This window comes from Stegodyphus dumicola, chromosome 5 (genome assembly GCF_044657685.1).
Source record: "Stegodyphus dumicola isolate Sdum_Otavi_A_Nest chromosome 5, ASM4465768v1".
In the NCBI taxonomy this organism is placed as follows: Eukaryota; Metazoa; Arthropoda; class Arachnida; order Araneae; family Eresidae; genus Stegodyphus; species Stegodyphus dumicola.
This window is the reverse complement of record NC_140772.1, coordinates 163,131,586-163,153,212: the sequence shown is the minus strand read 5'-3', so window position 1 is coordinate 163,153,212 and position 21,627 is coordinate 163,131,586. Positions and strand designations below refer to the sequence as shown.

The window sequence follows — 21,627 nt, the reverse complement described above, 5'->3', positions numbered from 1 at the left end:
ATGAAATAAATTTGAATTGAGGTTTCTCGGTAAATGCTGTTGAGTTACAGCATCTTTTTGAATAAAAAGTTTTTAAAAGGAGGTGCTAAATTTAAAATTGTAATAATTTGGACTTCATTACTTTTTACAGAAGAAAACTAAAATTTAATAAAAAAAAAAAAAGAAATAGGAAATAAATGAGATTCTGTTTGATTTCTGAAATTTTCAAAACAAAGTAATTATATCAATTCAGAGCTGCTAATCCTCCTATTAAATCAAGACTCTCGATCTTTGGTATTACCTCCTTATAACACTTCCTACTCCTTTCTTTATCTCTCCAATTCCTACTACCTCTAATAAATCTTCCATTTTTCAATTAATCTAAATTGAAATCATCCATTAATTCGAAACACAATTCTAAAAGAATTGCTGGTGAATGATTAAAAAAAAAGGAAAATTTTGAAAAAATAATGTGAACAATATTATTTCTAAATGAAACAAAAATAATGCAAGTTAATTTTTTTTTTCCAGGTGATTTTCAGCATATTTTTTCTGATTAATTTTTGATTGATCTTAATTGTTTTAATCCTTCATAGAGATTTGTATGTCATTTTTGAAGACTTAATTAACGTTAAATCATTAAATTTTTATTTTTAATTTTGCTTTAAATCTATAAATTATTCATTTTATCTGTGCAATTATATGTTCATTTATTGTTAATTCTATTCTGATTGTATCACCTTGAAAAATAAGTCTTCCCAATTCAGGTTTTCATTAATATGAAATGTTAAGAAAATTATAGAATCAAATGCAAATAACCAAAAAACTTAAAATGAAATTAAGAATAAAGGACTAAATATTGAATTAATATATTTTGGATTAGGACTATTTATAGTAATAATAATCGCTGCTGTGCATTTTAAAGTGATCTTTAAATCAAATTTGTCAGTGGAGTCCTGTTCAAGTCACACGACAGACTTCATTAAAAACCTTCCCATTTTAAGGTCGACAACTATGATAATACTATCTAATCATATAATTTGATATTAGAATTAATAAAATGGTGATGCCATTTGTATGTTTTAGAAACTCTGGTTTTAATTTCAATTTTTTTATCTCAAGTTTCCTCTTATAAAAGTTGTTACTGCTGTTTTGAATTTGAACACTTTTTTGGTGAGAAAGGGGAACAACTCTCAATTTTGAAATATGTAAGGATTTTGTTACCAAAAATTCATATCTTTTATGTACTCTTATATTTTATTGTAAAAGCTTTTTTTTATTTTCTAGGTTCTGGCTTATCTGCTAGGACATCTGAGAATTATGCATGTCACACTGAGCAAAATCTTGCTGCGAAATATAAAGTTGTGTATTATTCATGTGCATATTGTTCATACAAGACATGGGTGAAAACTAATTTGAAACATCATCTACTAAAACACACTGGTGAACGCCCATTTGTTTGCAAGATATGTGGAAAGGGTTATACTCAAAAACATAATCTGGTCACACATTTTCGCACTCATTTATAATAAATTTTGAGTGTATTTTTATGTAAGAAAGCTTTACTGCTTGATTTGAATACTTTATTTACAATCAGTTTTTAATTAATTGACTTTAGATAAGGTTAGATAAAGAAATGGTTTATTAATTCAAAAATGCATACAGAGTAGAGTGTTTTGGTATTATACATTAGTATTTATTTTATGCATATCTGTTTAATTAAAATGTACCAAATGTTTTATTTCATTTTATTATTTTGAAGCAAAAATAAGTAACCTTTTTTTATAAAGATGCATCAAATTGTAATGAAAATATAATTGATTAAGGTGAGACTATGTATGAGAGAAAATCTATTGTATTTATAAATTTCAAGTACTTATTTTTCTAAATAGCTGTTTGTAATAATCTTTTTTGAATATGTTTTAAACATTTTAAATGATATTGATTGAAAATGTAAATGAAGCAGTGTGCTGTACATTATTTTGATTATATAAAGCTTATTTTAATATAAAAAAAGTTATTGTATAATGTATATGATTTTATGTATTCTTTAAATAACTTTCTAAATTTCATTTCAGTAGTGAGTTTCAATTGTGTTTGTTGATCAGCTGATTATTCCAGTTAAAGTATTATGCATATTATTCTATTTTACAACTTCCTGTGCTCTTCTCTGTGTTAGTATATTTGTTTTTATGGTATTAAAAGTGAAATTGATAACATGGTTAAAAAAGGGAATTTTATCATTTTGAATTTTTGTTAAAAGGAAAACAAAATGTAATTTATTCCATTTTGGAATAATAAATAATTCTTTGATTTTCCCCTTATTGTCTGTGTATTTATTTATAAATCACTTTGTCTAATTATCTTTTTAATCGACAACTTTTCTGTTTTTACTATTTGTCTCTGCTTTCATTTTATTTGTGTAATCTGTGTAAATTTAAATTTTTGTATTTTAATAATTTTATTGTTTCGGAGACCACGACAAAATATTTTCTAAAGTAAATCATATCTATGCTCACAGTTTTTAACACCTGTAGTAAATTTCTAAGTTGCACCCTAATTACGTTTTGTCATTTTCATAGTAATATTTAACTAATTAATTAGACAGTGAAACCACTTATGGCAGCTCCTTGTCTTAAAAGACCAGTTCTGAAAGTTCCAAGTATTTCTAGGAACATGAACAAACACTAATATTTAAATTGTTGATAGTATTGTTTCTAATATGACCATCTCTACAAGAGAGTGAAATCACTTTGGATTTTACTGCCTTTTAAATTTTGTGCCTTCCCTTATTTTTATTTACTTATTTATAACTTAAAGCAAGTATCTCACCTTCACATGAGTTTACACATTGTTGTAAGAAAACATGGTTTTGTATTGTCTCCTTTATCCTATTCTCTATAAGCTTATGTATTTTGAAAAATAATTTAGCTGATTTAAATTATTAAAAATATTTTTGTAGCTATTTCAAGGAATTTTTTAAGAAAATCTTTGCAATTTTAAGTAACTGATAATCTCAAAAATTTATATTCATTTAAATTCAAATTTATAAAGTGTTTGAAGTTATTTTTCAAAAAATATTTATAAGTTATTTGTATCCAAATATTTTTTGTAGAGTCTTGTATTTGCTAGAAACACTGGAAAATTTTAGTTAGTTGATACAAAATTTTTTATCAACAGTAAGAAAAACATTTCTTTTCAGCCAACAATTACATTCAAGAATTGTATTTCAAAATTTAGTTTACATGAGGATTTGGAAGTATTTTATTCAGTTTTATAGTGACTGGATATTATTAAACCAAATGCTAAAAAGATATCCAAGGGGAAAAAAGGGCAGAAGAAAAACTAAAATATTTTAAAATTATTCTGTGTATTATTCATTATACTGTTTTACTGCTTATACTTCTCACATATATTTTTATGTGTTACTTCAAAATCATTTTGTTTATAATGTGTTATAGTGTTTCCTTCAATATTTTAAGGTATTGTAAAAAAATAAAGGTTTCTGAACCAAATTTAGGAAGTAATGAATAATATAAATATATCTTAGAAATGATTATATCCCTTCCCTTAATTTGCATTCTTTATTTTTGCTGAAATACACAGTGGTATAGAACAGGGGTGGGGGAATTTTTTATGTTGCAAGGTCATACTTTATTTGTTCAAGTTGCTGCTAAGCCACATGCTAGGAATTTAATACTGTAAAAGGAAACTGCAAAATGAATATTAGTATTATGCAAAATGAATATTAGAATTTAGTATATGAATATTAGTATAAAATAGAAGATAATTTATACTTAAAAAACTGTTGTGTTTACTGTTATGAATCAAAATTTTAAAATATGAGAGAGTTTTGAAGGTTTGATAAAAGGCAGTATCATTAAGACATTACTTTTCTCTCCAATAGCCCTTGCATGCATGTCATATTCAGTTCCTTTTTATTTTCTAAAAACACAGGAAAGAGGAATAATCTTATTTCCAAACTACTTAATGTGGAAAATAAATTCATTTGATTATATGAATTAAACCAGTTTTCAAAACAGAAATAACATACTTTAAATAATAAAAGAATAGTAAAAATTAAGAGACTTAAGTTCTAAATTGCATTAAAGAACTACATTTACACAAGAAACTTGAACAGTTCGATCGAGTTTATTCTTGGGTAAAAAATTTATTCGAATTTTGAGCAGATATTATATTTTATCACTGCTATTACTACACATATTTTTATTTCCCTTTTTATATTTCCTGTTATGTAGAGTAGTAATTTTTCCATCTTTTTGTAATAAACAGGCTTAGCACTTCCTCTATTTCCTCTCTCCCCATTTTTTAATATAGGGTTCAGTTAATTTGAATTTGGTTGTCTATTTAATTGTAGAAAAATATGCTATATTTTGCTTTAGATTACAAAATTTAATAGAACAAAGCAAAATGCATTAGTTTAAGCACTTTATTGAGTTTCAGTTTAGTAATGTATTATATAAATTTAAAAAATGAAACAGCTAAAATTAATATTTTGAATAATAAAATGTATGATTTATGAATGCATCCGCAAGAGCAAGAATATTAGTTATTGTTTTATAAACCATCAGCAGTTAAAGATATAGAGAATATCAATTCAATTTTTCTGTTTTGTTGTTTAAGAAGAAAAGTCACTTAAGTATTCTTAAAGTCTGAAAAAGTTAAAGTCACCCTTCTCAATGTTGAAGCTAATGAAATGGAATGTTACCTACGTGACATATTTCAAATTTAAATCATCAGTATGTTTTCAGTAATGCTACTAAGAATATTATGATAAAGTAAAATAAAAAATATTTTTGAATGTACCCTAGTGAATAACGTGAGAAACATATCAAATTGTAAATTAAACTAGGAAGAAAAGTAGCTAAGTGTGTAAATGGCCAGAACAAAGTAACAAAAAATATAATTCATAATTTTATTTTCAAAAGATTTATTGTTATATTCCATACCTAAAACCATTGCGTTCCAGTTGTAAAAGTACAGTTAACATCCTGCTCAACTAACACGTTAAAAAAAAAGTAAATAAATCTGAAAATTGATCATCTCAAAAGTTTTAAATAAATTTTTTCTTGCGGTAAATATGTACTTTAGGCAATAAATGAGGTTCAGTATACTGTATGCAAAAGTAGTGAACTATGATCGGATCAGTGAAATCGGATCATGTATCTTTCAAGTATATATGCTAATTGATGGATTATGCCAGCTAAAAGTTTGCATTTTATTGGAAGATTAATGTAAACTTTACTGAGCTGTCAAAAATATCAGTTTAGCAACATTCACAGACCTGTTTTAGTTTCAATTTAATTAATTTTAAAGTTTTGATTGAAAACGGAATATTTGACTATCCATAAGCAAGTTCCAAGCAATATCACAAGTTCGATTGAGTTTTTGTCATTCACCAGTCACTAATGCATATATTTATAAGCAATGCTTTTGATATAACATAACTTTTTACTGAATTGAAGTCATTGATCATAAATCCTCTTTAGAAGCTTTTTTTAAAGATAAGTATATAAGATAAGTATACAGGTGAACCTATTTAAGATTTATTAGTATTTCATTGCTACATAGATCTAACGCAATATTAAAAACTGTCTCATGTATCATCTTAAATGAATAATATTTGGGTAATATATTTTAAATAAGGTGTCATGACCCAACAAATATCCAATATTTGTTATAGAATTATAGAAATAATAAGTGCTTTCTGTTATACAAGCTGGTTCCTTCCCTTTCCCAATTTTATATAAAGATAAGTGTGGCCAAACTAAATTTCTTTTTTTTGTAACATGCATACTTCAACAACTTCATAGATATTATTTAATCTTTTTCAATGCATTTATTATTCCTTTTGTATATAAAAAGATACAGAACGAGTTTTTTTTTCCTTTACTAGTTTTTTACTCATTATATAAGTTATTAAAAAGAAATATTAAATTTTTTTCATGAAACATGTTATTTAATTTAAAGATTAATTTCTTTTTTTCCCCTAAAAAAGAAAACAGAAATTAGGCTTATGTTGCAAAAAATCTCTTTTGTGTGTAATCATATTTTGTTTCCAGTTCAAAAAAAAAAAAAAAAAAAAAAATTCTATGTCAAAAGTTGCTAGTCATTTTGGTTCTTCTCTAAATCATTCAACATACTGAATTGATGAATCTAATTTTATCTTGCATGTGATATTCTGTTCATTTGTTGCAAAGTCAGTGTTGTTTGTAATTATTTCAACCTAAGTATATCATTTAAATTGACAGAAGCACTTTGTGAATTGAAAACTGAATAATACACTGGTATTTATCATTATCTTGTTCTTTCAAAAAATTTTAAAGCTTCTTTCTAAAAATTCTATTTTATATTTAATTCCCTTAAAATTACAGTTTGTGGGTTCAGATGCTTTTTTTTAATGTTTATATTATGTAAAGATAGCTTAGAAGAAATTAGATAAATAATTTTATTAGAGAATTTATGCATTTTTGGTAAAAAAGAGTGTTGTGTATAAAATTTCAGTATGTGCGATTTCTTTGAAAAACCAGAATTTGTTCAAAAAAAAGTTAGATAATTATATCTTTATTTTGTTTGAATGTTAGAATTAATAACATTCTTAAAAAATGAATGTTCAAAAAAATATTAGAATTAAAAAGCAGTTTTTTTTTAATCAATACATTTGATTCTAATTCAATGTAACTTGAATGAGACTCATTAAAAAATACAGTTTTCCATTAAAGGCTTATGAAACACAATATTTGTCTTCTTTATGAAAACACTTTTCATTTAACAGTTCTCCTCTCTCCAGTAATAAAAGCTGATAAAATTATTGTAATGCTTTCAGTAATTTTGTTTATTTTCAGATGCATATGAATTCATCAAACAACTTATGATTATTGCTGTATTGTACTCAATCACAGTTCTTTTTGTTTAATCTAATGATAAAATATTTTTGGATATTTTATGCATGGTATTATGTGTATTTCATTTGCAATATAAAATGTTCTGTCCTTTTCAGATGCTGCATGTAAAAGGATGAGATCAGATTTAAAAGTGGTAGGAAGAATGCATGCTATGAAAGTTCACACATGTAATCTTTGTTCTTATTCATCTCATCATACTGGAACATTTAAGCGACATGTGCTAGCTCATACTGGAGTGCGTCCTTTTGTATGTGAAATTTGTCAGAAATCATTTACACAAAAGTCAAGTCTGCGTACTCACAAGATCATACATTACAGACAAAAATTAGCCTTTGAAACTTTCTAAGAAAATCATATGAAGTTTAATTGAGTGCTAAGCTGGGCTGGTTTTAAGCATAGGTGATAACAGATATCTAGAGCACCTATTTCCAAATTTATTCTAAAAAATGACAACTAAATGAAGGCAATGTGTGTATAGGGTGCCAAAAATGCCAGAATATAGTTTCCTTCTTTCAATATGCAGCATGTCTTTGTAGTCTTATTTTTATTCTAATTATAACTTCTGTGTTAAATTTAGTAGAAGGTAAGAACTTCTTAAAAGTTTCTTTGTTCTGAATAATGAAAATAAGATGGATAATAGTTAATTAGTTTAATATTTATAACCTTTTTAAGTTGTACATTTGAATTTAAAATCCTCCTATAACTCGATTTAGTTAAATGTCTTTTGTTATCAAAAGAAATGTCTGAAAACATATTTTTAATTTTATAAAATAAAAGAGTTCTGTTGCATCTTATAATGTATTCGAAGGGGAATCATTTGAGAAAAAGCTTTAGAATGTCATATCATTTCAATATTTGCATAAAATTACGATAATTGAAAATCTGCAATCGCAGTTTCTTTTTATTATATTTTTATTTCAATATAAACTTGTAAGTATTTAATTCCTTATTCTCCAGTTAAATTACTAAATATTTTTTCCAATTGTCTGGTGAAAGAGCCAGTCATAGAATCCTCTCTTACTCTGTGCAGGTTTGCTTTCTTCATGTAATTTGTACCTGTAATAGTATATCAAATATGCAGTGGCATACTAGAGGTAAAATTATCCTGACAGGAACTTTCTATTGCATTTTGAATATTTTCTGTCCTTGTTTCATGAAGGCATATACATATAAGTAATTGTTCTTCATGAAGTATATTTATATTTTTAATCTTCTATTAAGCTGGGATTCACAACATACTATTAAAAAATACGAAGCTTTAAAATATTTTGATTTTTTATGAATAATAAGGTTGTTTTTTTAATATGTAGTGAAATTTATTCTATTCATAGCAATTTATTTTCGAGGCTCATAGGCAAAATTGTTATGCATTATTAAACTGTTACCTACAGTGTGCAAAATTAAGTAGTGTTTCAACTCAGTATGAGTAGAAGATACACATTCTAGATTACTAAAAGTTTAATAATCTTTATAAAACTGAGATTCAATAAATTATGGACTTTAAATGCATCAGTATACGTGCATACATAATTAGTTGGCTTTAGTATACATACTTTCGCAAAGAAATCGAAGCACCAAGAAGAGCTGTTGCAATCATGACAAAATTCAGTATGCAAAAACATCTTGATCAAGCATACAAACGATCAAAGTTTCAAGGCAAGTGAACAGGAATTGTGATCATAGCCCACATTCAGTGTCGTAGCTAGGGTGGGGCAAGGGGGGGACATCTGTCCCCGGGTGCAGAATCCAAAGGATGCCAAATTCATGCTACAAAATTTTTTAATGAAATGTTTTCTACTTTTGGCACACAGAAAGGGGTGCAAATTTTTCAGTTGTCTCCGGGCGCTGGAAACTCTAGCTACGCCCCTGCCCACATTTCTAGTGCACAATTCACAAAGTATAAAACCAGTAACAGAGGTGGAAAATTTATCTTTTGTTGTTGCTGCCACTGTAATTCCATAAAGAAGCAACTAAAGATGCCATTACGACGATATCGAAGACCATACAGACAACTAAATGATATCGAACGTGGTCACATTGTAGGGTAACATGAAGCTGTGTCGTCATACCGAGCAATAGGTTGCCACCTGCAGCATACAGACACTGCTGTGCAAAGATGTTGGCAGCAATGTTTGCTACAAGGAAATTGCCGACAAAATAAAGGCTCTGGAAGGCCAAGGAGCACAAATGCGAGGCAAGACAGGATGATTGTTAGCCAGGCCCAAACCGCCCCAACGGTCTCATTATTGACTATTCAGCGTACTATAGCCACGTCTATAGGTGGAGTTACGCTCACAGAGGCCTTTAAGTCATTTGCTTTTGACCCTACAACATAGGCGGAGTCGTCTGGAGTGGTTGGAGTGGTATCGCAGCTGATCATCATGGCTGGCATCATACAGTGTTCAGCGATGAATCCCCCTTCACTCTTAAAGCAGATGACCACCATGTTCGTGTCTGGAGAGGATGAGGCCAGCGGTCCCAATCAGCCTTTGTTTTATAAAGGCATACAGCTATAACCCTTGGTGTGATGGTGTGGAGCACTATTTCTTATGACTGCAGGTCATCTTTAGTCATCCTCCGTACATCTTTAACAGCTCAATGATATGTTGATAACATCCTGCAGCCAGTTGCATTACCCTTCGTGGCATGTCATCCTGGGGCCATTTTCCAACAAGATAATGCCAGGCCACATACTGCTCGCATATCTCTGGACTGTCTCTCTGTGGTTGATACTCTTCCTTGATTAGCAAGGTCACCAGACCTTTCACCAATCAAGTATGTCTGCGACATAGTAGGCCACCAAATTCAGGCACCACAAAATATTGGAGCTATGGAGCGACAACTGATGCATGCCTGGCAGAATGTGTCGCGGAATGACATTAGGAATCTCTACTACTCCATGTCTCGACAAATTCAAGCATGCATTGCCGCTGGGGGGGTTCGACCAACTGCTAATTTGAACATTCAATAAATGATTGTGAGCCGTGAATAGGTACTGTGACCTTGATTTGTTAATCATTTTATTATCTATGTATGTACATATTCAATTTCATCAAAAACAACCACTGCCTTCATGATGCTTTGATTTTTTTGCAAAAGAGTGTATTTGGGCTTGTTTTCTGCAGTTTTATTCTTGATCAAATTATATTTATAAAAAGACTTGTAACAATGAGAAGAATGTTAAGTTTATTATCTGTGCCTTTAAATAATGGCATTATAATCAATTCATAATGATTTAATTATAATACCACAATTAAAAATAGTGTTAAAAACTGTTAAATAGGTTACTACACTAACTAAAAACTATTAAATACTATGATTAAAATATATTAATATTATTAAAACCATTAAATAAAATTATTAAAAATTAAAATGTAAATACTATTAAAAAAATCAGATGCATTGCATAAACCTTAAGGTCCTGATATTTGGCTATTCCAAATAAAAGTCACATGTCATCCATGATAGCTGTCCAAACTTTTTGATATTTTTCAAGAATGTGAAAAGAGTAAAAATTTTATTTTAATTATAACTACGTAAAAAACTGTATTAGGCATTGAGATTTCAAGCCACAAATAAACTTCTGTGTTTCTATGCTAATTGAAGCCATGTGTGAATGTGTAAAGTTTTACATAAGCCTTCATAAATGCTTGTGTTAAGAAATATGTATTCTTGTCAACTATGCTGCGTATTTTTTTATATATAAATAGTATTTGAAATAAAATGCATTAACCAGAAACTTTTTGAGAGATTTTATACTTAGTGTCCTAAACTCATGTAGCAGTTAAAGTAGAGCTAGTGTTTCATACAGAGGGTGCTTACACATTTTTAGAACGAGTTTGATAAAGAATTTTTTTTAAAGGAAATTTTCAGGAATAAAAATTTTTAGCAACAGCTTATTATTTGAAGTGAGAAATATTGTCTGCTAGTTTTAAATTTATTCTTCCTTCAAAATGTCACATGTAAACAAGCTGTGGATTGAAAGATATGTTTTTCCACTTTCCAAAGAAATATATTCCTATTCTGTAATTCATAAACGTTATGAAATGTATCAAAATTTCTAAATGCGAAGTAAGCAGCATTATTAATCATAAAGAGAAAAAAATCAATCATTACTCGAAGAAAAGGCACCAAACAAATACCTAGTGTTTTTAATGTTTCTAAAGTTAAATCGTTGATGACAAGAGAAAAAACACCGAAAAGCCCTTCTAGCATGGAAATTACAATACAGCCTTATAGTCCGAAATAAAGGCTACCATATAGAATGTTTTAAAAATACTCTTTAAATTTTAAAGGTTAATTAAACGGCTTCGAAATCATTTTAAACATGTATAAACACCTTCTGTATTTATGAATGTTATGATGCTTATCAACTGCAAGATGACATTTAAAAAATCTACGAATTCAAAACTGATTACCCAGTAGCTGTTCTTTTAGCAAGATAAACCCTGTAATGTCATAAAGCAAGAAGTTTTAAATTTACAGGGTTAACAGTTTATCAGATATATTTTATTGATGGCAATTTAACATGTATAGATCAACAAATGTTATGGCAGTTTGTAGTTTTGACTAGTTATCTAGTTAAATTCAACTTAGTAACTAGAAGCATTCATAATTGAGATGCAATATAGTTAAAAATAAATAGAGGATGAAATAAAGCATAATATAATGTAACATTCTTAATAAAAAGGAAATTATATTGAGATTTCAAAATAAGTTTATCATTTCTGAGATAATATTGAAGGAGTATTGTAATTATATATATAATTACTTCTTTACAAATATAGGATATATAAAGAAATTGCTCAGAATTAGAAAGTTATCTCAATATCAAATACAAGAAAATTATTACATTTCATAATTATGGGCTCAGAGATATTCTATTATATTATCATTTCTAAACAGCGAATACACAATTCATCAAAATTTCTTGAAATTTAAATCAACCAGTTTAGTGAAACAACTCATTAAGCAGAAAATTCATATTTTTACGAAACTTTACTTATAAATGAAATTATTTTTGAATCTTGTTAACACATTACTCAAACGAGTTAACTTTTATGGCGTACGTAACAATATATTTGCATGAAATTGTGTATGAAATCATTTTATATATTATTCAAAAGGTTTTAATACAAGGAATTTGCTGAAATGTAAATGTTGACAAACTATTTGATTCTTTAAATGGCAGAAGTGTAGAAAGATGTTTTACCATTATTTTGGTTTTAAAATGCTTGCAGAAAATTGAATTTCAATATAAAATATAAAACAAAATTTTGTTTCTTATATAAAGACAATACTCCTTCAATATTATCTCAGAAATGGTAAACTTATTTTGAAATCTCAATATAATTTCCTTTTTATTATGAATGTTACATTATATTATGCTTAATTTTAATATTATCCTTTATTTCAATGTTATATACAGTCAAAAGTCTTTAATCCGGACTCGTCGGGACTTCGGCGATTCCGGATTAGTGGTTTTTCCGGATTATAGATCATCAATTTAAATCTAGTAAGATGGCATGCAGAAATTATAAAATTAAAACCATAATTTATAAAATAAAGAGCAATTATGATCTAAAGGGTATCAAAATTTACAAAAAAAAGCTTAATATTTATTTGTTTACTTTATTAAACATTTCTTTCACGCGTAAAGCATACATTACACATAGTCAAAATTACAAAATTGCAACCAGAAAACTATTTGATGTGTATTCCTGATATTTATAATGACGAGGAATTTGATTTAAATCATATCAAAGACAGAGTACATCGAGATGAAATACTACATTTAGTAAGGAATTATAAGCCGAATAAAATAAAAACATCTGCCCTGAAGATAAGGATAGTGCTGGCAGATCAACATCTAGTTCATTCCCCCCCCTCGCAGAGCAGCGTGAAATTGATAAACAAATTTTGGAATGGTTAGAGAAACAAAGGATATGCCTTTATGCAGCAATTCCACTTTTTGTTTAATGGACATCGAAACATGCTTTCGCTTTATAGATCCTTTGGCAGCTCCAGAATCGGAAATTCTTTTTGACATAATCAAAAGTTCAAGCTTACTTTTATAAAATTGCTCTAACAGTCTGCAAAAAATAATAAGCCGGATCCAATTCGAAGATTAAGGAACAACGCAATCTGCAATATTAACTGAAATAGATAATTAGATAATTTTAGCTTAGCTTATTCCGTCCGTTATACATTAAACGCCATGCGTTAACACATATTCGCATGCGCAGAAAGTTTATAGCTTTGAGGTCCGGATTAAAGACTTTTGACTGTATTATTTTTGTAGCTATATTGTATCTTAATTATGAATGCTTCTAGTTACTGATTTGAGTTTAACTAGATAACTCATATCATGAAAGTATTTATTATTGTAATAGATTTTAATAATTCAAGAAGATGCATTTAATTACAAAAGGTTTTTTTCTTTTAAAATTTAAGACAGCCAGAGGTATAAAATAGGTAAATAATATAAATATAATATAGGCATGTAAAGAAAAATATACCTTAATGGCGAATTGGCCCGATAGCAAACTAGCCCAAAGGTGAAGTAGTATGATGGAGACGGCGAAACAGTAGCGGTGAATAGTCGCATTCCTGGTCTTAATACCATGCTGTTATTTGCGCTGTCATCATCTGTAATACTTGGTCAGATTTAGTAATCCTTTAGAGTTTTTTAATGGCTCAAAAATGAATAAAAGGCATTCTGAAAATTGTTATATTGTCAATTCTGTATTCTCTTCTTGAATCATATTTCAGTAAAGGTAATACCTGTCTGCCTACAACAAAGGTCTCCAAAGACTGGTTGCATATATCACAACACCAATATTTTTAGCGAGATCTTCATATTTTTTTCCAGCCAAAAATGGATAGGACATGGTAGTACATACCAGTTACATACATCTCCCATGTATGTAAATTACTGAGCAATCAGTGTGCCTGGCCGTGAATTCTGTAGTAGAGTATTTGATGTTCCATGCCGCTTCAGGCAATTTGTATGCATGTAATCTTTGTGTATTTCTTCCAAAGATAATCCAATTATAATAATAAGTAACAGTTTCTTATAAGAAGTTACATTTATTGTTACAGTTTTAGGTCCACTGGTAGCTAAGTGGATAAGAGAACCAAACACTGGCAATTCCTTTCAGATTAAGTTTTGAGCAAATATGAAGCTGCATTTGGGCATATGTATGCTTAGTAAATGGACCAACTACAGTCCAGTTTTTTTTTCAGTTCATCTTTGTCTTGAAAGGACTTGCTCCTCCAAGAGATGATATAAACAGCTAGGTCTTGATATAGCAGTCATTTTTCATTAACCATTATACCATTTAGGAAGGCTTTATGCAGGCTTATTCAGGGAGGCTTTATACATATATTAAACAGGGAGCATGGGTAAATTAAATTTTTTTAACCTGTACTATTTCAGAAATTGTTATTTAGAAGTATTAAAAATTAATTATATTTTTCAAGTCTGGCACTTAAATCTTTCCAGTGGAATAGTATTTTTCTGATTTAAATTAAGTGTTCATATGTGTGTATATGTAATGCAGCTGTGTCTCATACTTTTTTTAGAAGCCATAACATAAAATCAGCATAACAAATGTTTTAAATAATAATATTTTTCTATCGCCAAATTCAACAAATTGAGGTATATCCGAGAAATTTTATGAAAATCTAATTTTATTAGTTTAAAATTTTTTACCATTTCCTGAATTACTGCAGGTAAATTTTTTTAAATAGATAAACTGTACATGAGGTTACCTTTGTTTATGCTACATTAATGTGATTCTTTACCGTACTGTTACTGTATTGCAAAATGTTTATACTTTAATATATGTTATATCATATATTTAGGGATATTAAAAATTATCTCATGTTGTTCATTGTGTGAGTAAATTGCAAATGCATTTTTAAAATGTTTCTTTTATTTGTCAGCTTTAAGTAGCAAAATTAAGCACATGAATTAAAACAGATAACAAACTTGTATCAAGTGTCATATTTCATATATCTGTGTTTTATAATTCAAGAAACACATTTTCTTCATAGTTATTTGCATGTTAGTTGAGATTTTTTAAAATTTATCTGTATGTAAAGTAATTTAACCAAAATATTTATCCCTCACAGCTGTAAATTGATTTTTTAAAATGTGCAAAGGCTGTACTTTTCATTTACTCTTTCCTTAACTTCTCTTTAATATTTCTTCCTCTTCAGTACTCCATTAAAATTATTCTTTTAATGTTGTATTTGATAAATTTGATTGTAATTTATTTAATTATTATTAATTTCATTCTGATTTATATGACTAAATTAAGGGGATTAAAAACCTTATATTCACTTTTGTAGGCTATGGGAAACTACCAAAAATTAAATGTAAAGGTGTATATTATTTTAAGTGTCATGTGTTTTATACTCATGTACTGATGAATTTTATGTCATCTGTAGTGTTCATATTTGTATATCTAGACTGAATGAATTGCCAAAATATTAAAGACACCTTTTTTTTTTTAGACATGGATCGACATGTACAATGATATAATAGCCAGGAGCAGTATTAATATTTTTTACACATAAGAACAAGAGAACATGTATCTAGCCAGATTATTCTGTTACAAGTTGTCTATCTAAACTCATATAAAATTGTTATTGAGTTTAATCCTTTTAGCCTTATTGAGTTTAATTCTTTTAGCCTTACGTTTCTTAGGAATTGTAAGATAATTAAGGATGAATCTTGTTTGTGGCTATGAATTATAATTTTGGTTATGCTTATGAATTATAATTTTGGTTATGAGTAGGTTAAGTTATGCTCATATTGAGAAGAAATGTTTATCATTGCTGTTAGTGTAAAAACAAGTAAGACAAAAGATTTAAGTGATTTTGAATGAGTTGTGATTGTGGGTATAGGAAGACTTACTCACAATCATAGCTCTAGTGTTTCTTGAATGGCTAATGTTGTAAGATTTCTTTGTGCAATCTTGGGGACTCAGAGAGTAGCCATTGAGCAAACAACTTCAGGTAATAAGAACAGTTCTAGTCAGAAAATGGTAGTGAATAAAAGAGCGGAACGACAGCTATCATAGATCAATTGATCTACAGAAGAACAGCAACATGATAAGCTGCAGCTCAGTACATTCAGGTGCATCAAAAAGCATATTTGAATCGACAACACAATAACCTTTGCAATGGATGGGATTTAGTAGTGGAAGACTAACATGAGTGCCTTTGCTATCATAAAAAACAGGAAATCACAGTTGTTATAGGTCCAAGAGTTCTAAAATTATATCTCTGATGCCTGGAAAAGAATTGTTTGGCCTAATGAATGTTGTTTCCTGCATCATCGTGCAGATGTGTCAGAAATATGCTGCAAATGGATTAAATTCATGGATTCATTTGCTTAATGATAACTCTTTAAACTGGCGGTGGTGGGATTTTGAATGGAGAATAATTTCTTCGAGCAGAGTGGGTCCCTTGATATGTCTGTAAACAAATGTCAGTCTTTTAGCTTGCTTACCTCATTATCACTGTCAATCATGTGTGCTCATTTATGGCTGTAATGTTTCCTAATACAGGTCATCACTTTCAGAAGGACATTGCATCTTGTTTACCACATGCACTTAGTTTCAAATTGGTTTGAAAAATGTGATTTTGAATTTATATTGCTTGTTGCATCCATGCCCTTTAGAATATCAACTGTGATAAAATCTAAAAGTGGACCAATGTATTATGCATTATTGATATTATAATTATTTGACTAATATATTAGCTACTCAAGGTATATGACTGTATATTTTGCTTTATCTTGCTTGTTAATTTTAAATTATTGAAATTGTTTAACTTAAGGTATTGCATTAATCATTAAAAGTATCCAAAATGCTTATTTTTAATTTCAGGTAAAGATTCCATATTGAAATCTCCAGCTAAAAAGCATGGTATGAAGATTCATGTTTGTAATGTTTGTTCTTACTCATCACATCATTCAGGAACTTTTAAAAGGCATTTGCTAGTTCATACTGGTGTGCGTCCTTATGTTTGCAATGTTTGTCAGAAATCCTTTGCACAAAAGCAAAATTTACTGTGTCATATGTTTATACATTATGGAAAAGTTATTCCTTGAACTATATGAGACAAAGTAAATTTTACTTTTTCTTTTCCCTTTCATTATTTAGTAGTATGCTATGACTTTTTTAATCTCTTATTTAATATTTTTTGTCTTTGTTATAAATATTTCATAAAGTTTTCATCTTAGTAGTTTAACTTTCTCCATTTAAAAAAAGTTATTTAGTCTTATTTATAGTTTGTAAATGTCATTATCAATTGTCTCTTTTTCTTTTACTTTGTTTCCTCTGACAATATCTAAATTTATATTATATATACAATATTTTTGTGTAATTATATTTATAATGAAATATTTAGAACCTTAATAATTTTATGTTCCTTCATTTATATGCATTTCCTTTGTGTGTATTTATGTTATGAAAATCAATTGTTATTAAAAGCAATGTTCAAATTCTTGACGACATATACGATAGCATACACTGTGTATACTTAGGCATAATTGATAATGTGCAATACTCTGATAACATTATAAAACTACAGATGAACCTGTTCTTAACAATTTATTAAATGTACTTATGCGAAAATTAAAGGCAGTAAATTAAATCAGTGTTTATTAATCACAAAATGTCATCTTATTAATGTTGTCTTGAACAGCTGCTTAGACATACTTAATATAGTACCATATTGTTAGAATTAATGGTCAAGAATCTGAGTATTCCTTCTGGTGAGAATTTAGTCCTTTGATTCCGGATAAAAATGATAGAGAATTCTTTAAGTATTTAGAAAAAGTTTATATTTAGCGTAAATTTTAAAAGAGAAAATTTCTCATATGCTATTTCAGAAAAAAATCTTATCTAAAAAGTAATGAAAAATTACTCTTGATTATATATATATATATATATATATATATATATATAACAAGAATTTAGAAATTTCAAAATTAAGGTTATTAAAATTATGCAGCATGCTGCAAAATGAATGAAAATCATTGACGAAAATTTACATTCGATGTTAAGGATTGCTTCATAAAAGTTGGAATCTAACTTGAATGAAATAATTGCAACATCTGAGATTTCATGTCTCACATTAAATAACATATTAATTAATAACTGTTTTTCGATATACTATTTGTAACAGACATAAAAATGTATGCGAAGCTATCAGTTTATAAAATTATTTGATTAATCCATCAGTGCCTATTTTTTTGCTTCGTATCCTTCGAGATTTATGTGTACATTATATAGTTCATTAAATGACTGATTGTAACCCACTGTTCGCCGTCTGGGATTTATTTATATTAAAAATATTAAGTGCATAAAATGCTATTTTAATTCATAGTATTTTTACTTTCTTGTACGAAATAAAGGAAATATTGTAATCGCGAAAAATTTTGGGTATCGTATTTCAACGAAAATATCCATTTTGACCGCTCTTGAATCTGCTTGGATGATGTTTTTTGCCTGACATCAGTACATACGGACAAAATAAAGATCTCTTTTTTTCCAAAACGGTTTGTGAAATGAATTTTAAATGAATTCAGAAGATATTTTTTGTGACTTTTGTGCGTATGTATCATAACTCAAAAAACGAGTAGCCTCAGAACGTTGAAATTCTTTATTTGGGACTGCTATAATATGTAGCTGTGCACCTCCCGTTTTCTTTGCAATCGGTTGAACTAAACATATACAGTCAAAAGTCTTTAATCCGGACTCGTTGGGACTTCGGCGATTCCGGATTATCGATTTTTCCGGATTATAGATCATCAGTTTAAATCTGGTAAGATGGCATGCAGAAATTATAAAATTAAAAATATGAAACCGTAATTTATAAAATAATGAGCAATTATGATCTGAAGGGTATCAAAATTTACCAAAAAAGAAGCCTAATATTTATTTGTTTACTTTATTAAACATTTCTTTCAACGCGCGGATGCGTAAAGCATACCTTATGCATAGCCGAAATTAGAAAATTGCAACCAGAAAACTATTTGATTTGTATTCGTGGTATTTATAATGACGAGGAATTTGATTTAAATCATATCAAAGACGGAGTACATCGAAATTAAATACTACATTTAGTAAAGAATTATAAGCCGAATAAAATAAAAACATCTGCTCTGAAGATAACGATAGTGTTGACAAATCAACTTCCAGTTCACTGCGCGCCGCGACGTCTTCCCCCCCCCCCGCGCAGAGCAGCGTGAAATTGATAAACAGATTTCGGAACGGTTAGATAAACAAAGAATATGCCTTTATCCATTTTTTGTAGCAATTTGTTTTTTGTTTGATGGACATCGAAACATACTTTCGTTTTCTAGATCCTTTGGAAGCTTCAGCATCGGAAATTCTATTTGACATAATCAAAACTTCAAGCTTACTTTTAGAAAATTGCTCTTACAGTCTGCAAAAAATAATAAGCCGGATCCAATTCGAAGATTAAGGAACAACGCAATCATCAACATTAACTGAAATAGATAATTAGATAATTTTAGCTTATAGCGTCTATTGTACATTAAACGCGCACGCGAAAACGTATTCTGCACTTGCGCAGATGCATATGCGCAGTCGTAAATGTCTTGGGCGCACGAGTAAAACGCCTATGCGCAAGCGTCAATGCGGCGCATGCGCAGAAAGATTTTAGCTTTGAGGTCCGGATTATAGATTATTCCGGATTATGGGTGTCCGAATTAACGACTTTTGACTGTATAAATATATATCTAAAGGCATAAAGAAACTGAATTGCATTTGAATTTAGTAATTTCACATACGCTTTCAATTCTTTACATTAGCTCTCTTTGTTTAAAGGTAAATTTTGATTTGAATTTTCCACTAAAGTATTTTATTATTTCAATTTCGTTTTCAATTCTATGGATTGAGTACTTTTTGTTTAAAAGTAGAAGTATGTTTAGAATTTACTTTGTTTTTTACCTTTCTTTGGAGAGGGGCCAGAATTTTCGGATGAATTGTTATAATTAAAATACATTGGAATGGTTCATCGGCTAATTCTGGATACAGAAAAGCAAGGATTTTTTGTGGCAGAGAGATTTCTGATGTGTTCCTTCTCCTGAAATCAAATTTATCAAATGACCTTCGCCTTACATTCCTTCTCCTGTCGGAGTAGCAATGAGGTTGATTGAATTTCACTTCTGTTATGTTCTTTTTTCTTTAAATTTCATTTTATTAAAATTACCGTATTACTTGTTTAAAAAATTTTTTTAAATTAAAATTTGATTAAATTCTTTTTTCCATTTATAGGATTTTATGAAATTTATTACTTATTAATTTCAAATTTTGGTCTTTGTAAAATTGATCCTAAATTTCTTACATTATATATTTACTGATATTTTTCAGCAGCTTAGTATGTGAAAATACTAGGTATGATTATATTAAGTTTCTAAAAAATTGTAATTATAAATATATATGTATATATACACTGCCACTCTGTTACAGATCATCGGCTTGATGAGCTCAGTTTTCCTTGTATGAAGTAAATGAAGTATTGTAATCACAGAAAACTCCTGATACCATATTTCAACGAAAATATCCATTTTGACCGCTATCAAATGCAATTTTACTATGTTTTTGTGTGACATCTGTACGTAAGGACATAACAAAACACTCTTTTTCCCCAAATCAATTATAAAACTCATTTAAAATGGATTCAGCAGATATTTTTTCGTGGCCCATCAGATATTTATTCAATTCTACCAGGGAGGATGGGGTTGGCACTTCAAAAGATCGTCACATAAGTGCTATTATACCACTTGCGAGTCTGGTACATGATGTGCTGAAAAGACCTTTTTTGCGCAGTGCTAAAAGTATTTGCTCATCCTTGATATATGTAATAATTATTATTTCTATTGAAAATACAAGCATGCAATAAGTTGTAACATATAGCCCTTCTTTTGTGGGAAAAAAGTCGAATGAGAATAATTTAAAAAAGAATATGTAAAAATTGTTTATATTATGTAACTAACAATTTTTGTTAGCATTATGTAAAAATTTTTAGTTTTATATTTTGTACTGCATGATCCAACTGATATTTGATTGCCTTAGAATATGCCATTGTAAGTTTATGCTAACAAATAACCAAGTAAATTTGTTAATTGTGTATGATCCAAATATTCTTCATTCTATGTATGTATGCATTTTCAAAAAAATATCATTTGTCTTTTGTATTGTCTGGAGAAGAAAGATGTTAATTTATACCTCTTCTCAGTCACTATTTACGCATATGCTTTAAGTTACCAATATGTCCTCAGATGTTGCTCAGCTTCCTTGCATAACATTATTGTGTGTTTAAGTTATGTTATTATTATTATTATCATTGTTATTATTATTATTATTATTAATTTCTTATTTTTATTTTCTGCATTGTATTATATTTAATATCTTTTCAAATATCCATACAGTTATCAAGAGTAGACATACACTGTGTATTAAGTGAATGCTGTGTATGTGCTTGGATCATTTGCTGTGTATGTGCTTGGGTATGTGCATCTTCTTGAATGTGCTTGGACATTTCAGCAAACTGAAATACTGATTTTGCCATATTTTTTATCTGATATTTTCCTATGATTTCATTGTTATTAATTTTCTAATATAGTTTTATAAAGAATCAGTAATTTAATCATATATTTTGCATTTATTATAATTTT

General features: G+C 28.6%; 1 long non-coding RNA gene across 1 annotated transcript; it reads left to right on the top strand.

The window, feature by feature from the left end:
- The first annotated feature begins 7,004 nt into the window (after positions 1-7,004).
- On the top strand, positions 7,005-20,874 carry LOC146997310 (uncharacterized). Its single transcript, XR_015041318.1, has 3 exons — positions 7,005-7,488; positions 16,805-17,043; positions 20,420-20,874. It is a non-coding gene; the product is annotated as an uncharacterized LOC146997310 (long non-coding RNA).
- The last annotated feature ends 753 nt before the right edge of the window (positions 20,875-21,627 follow it).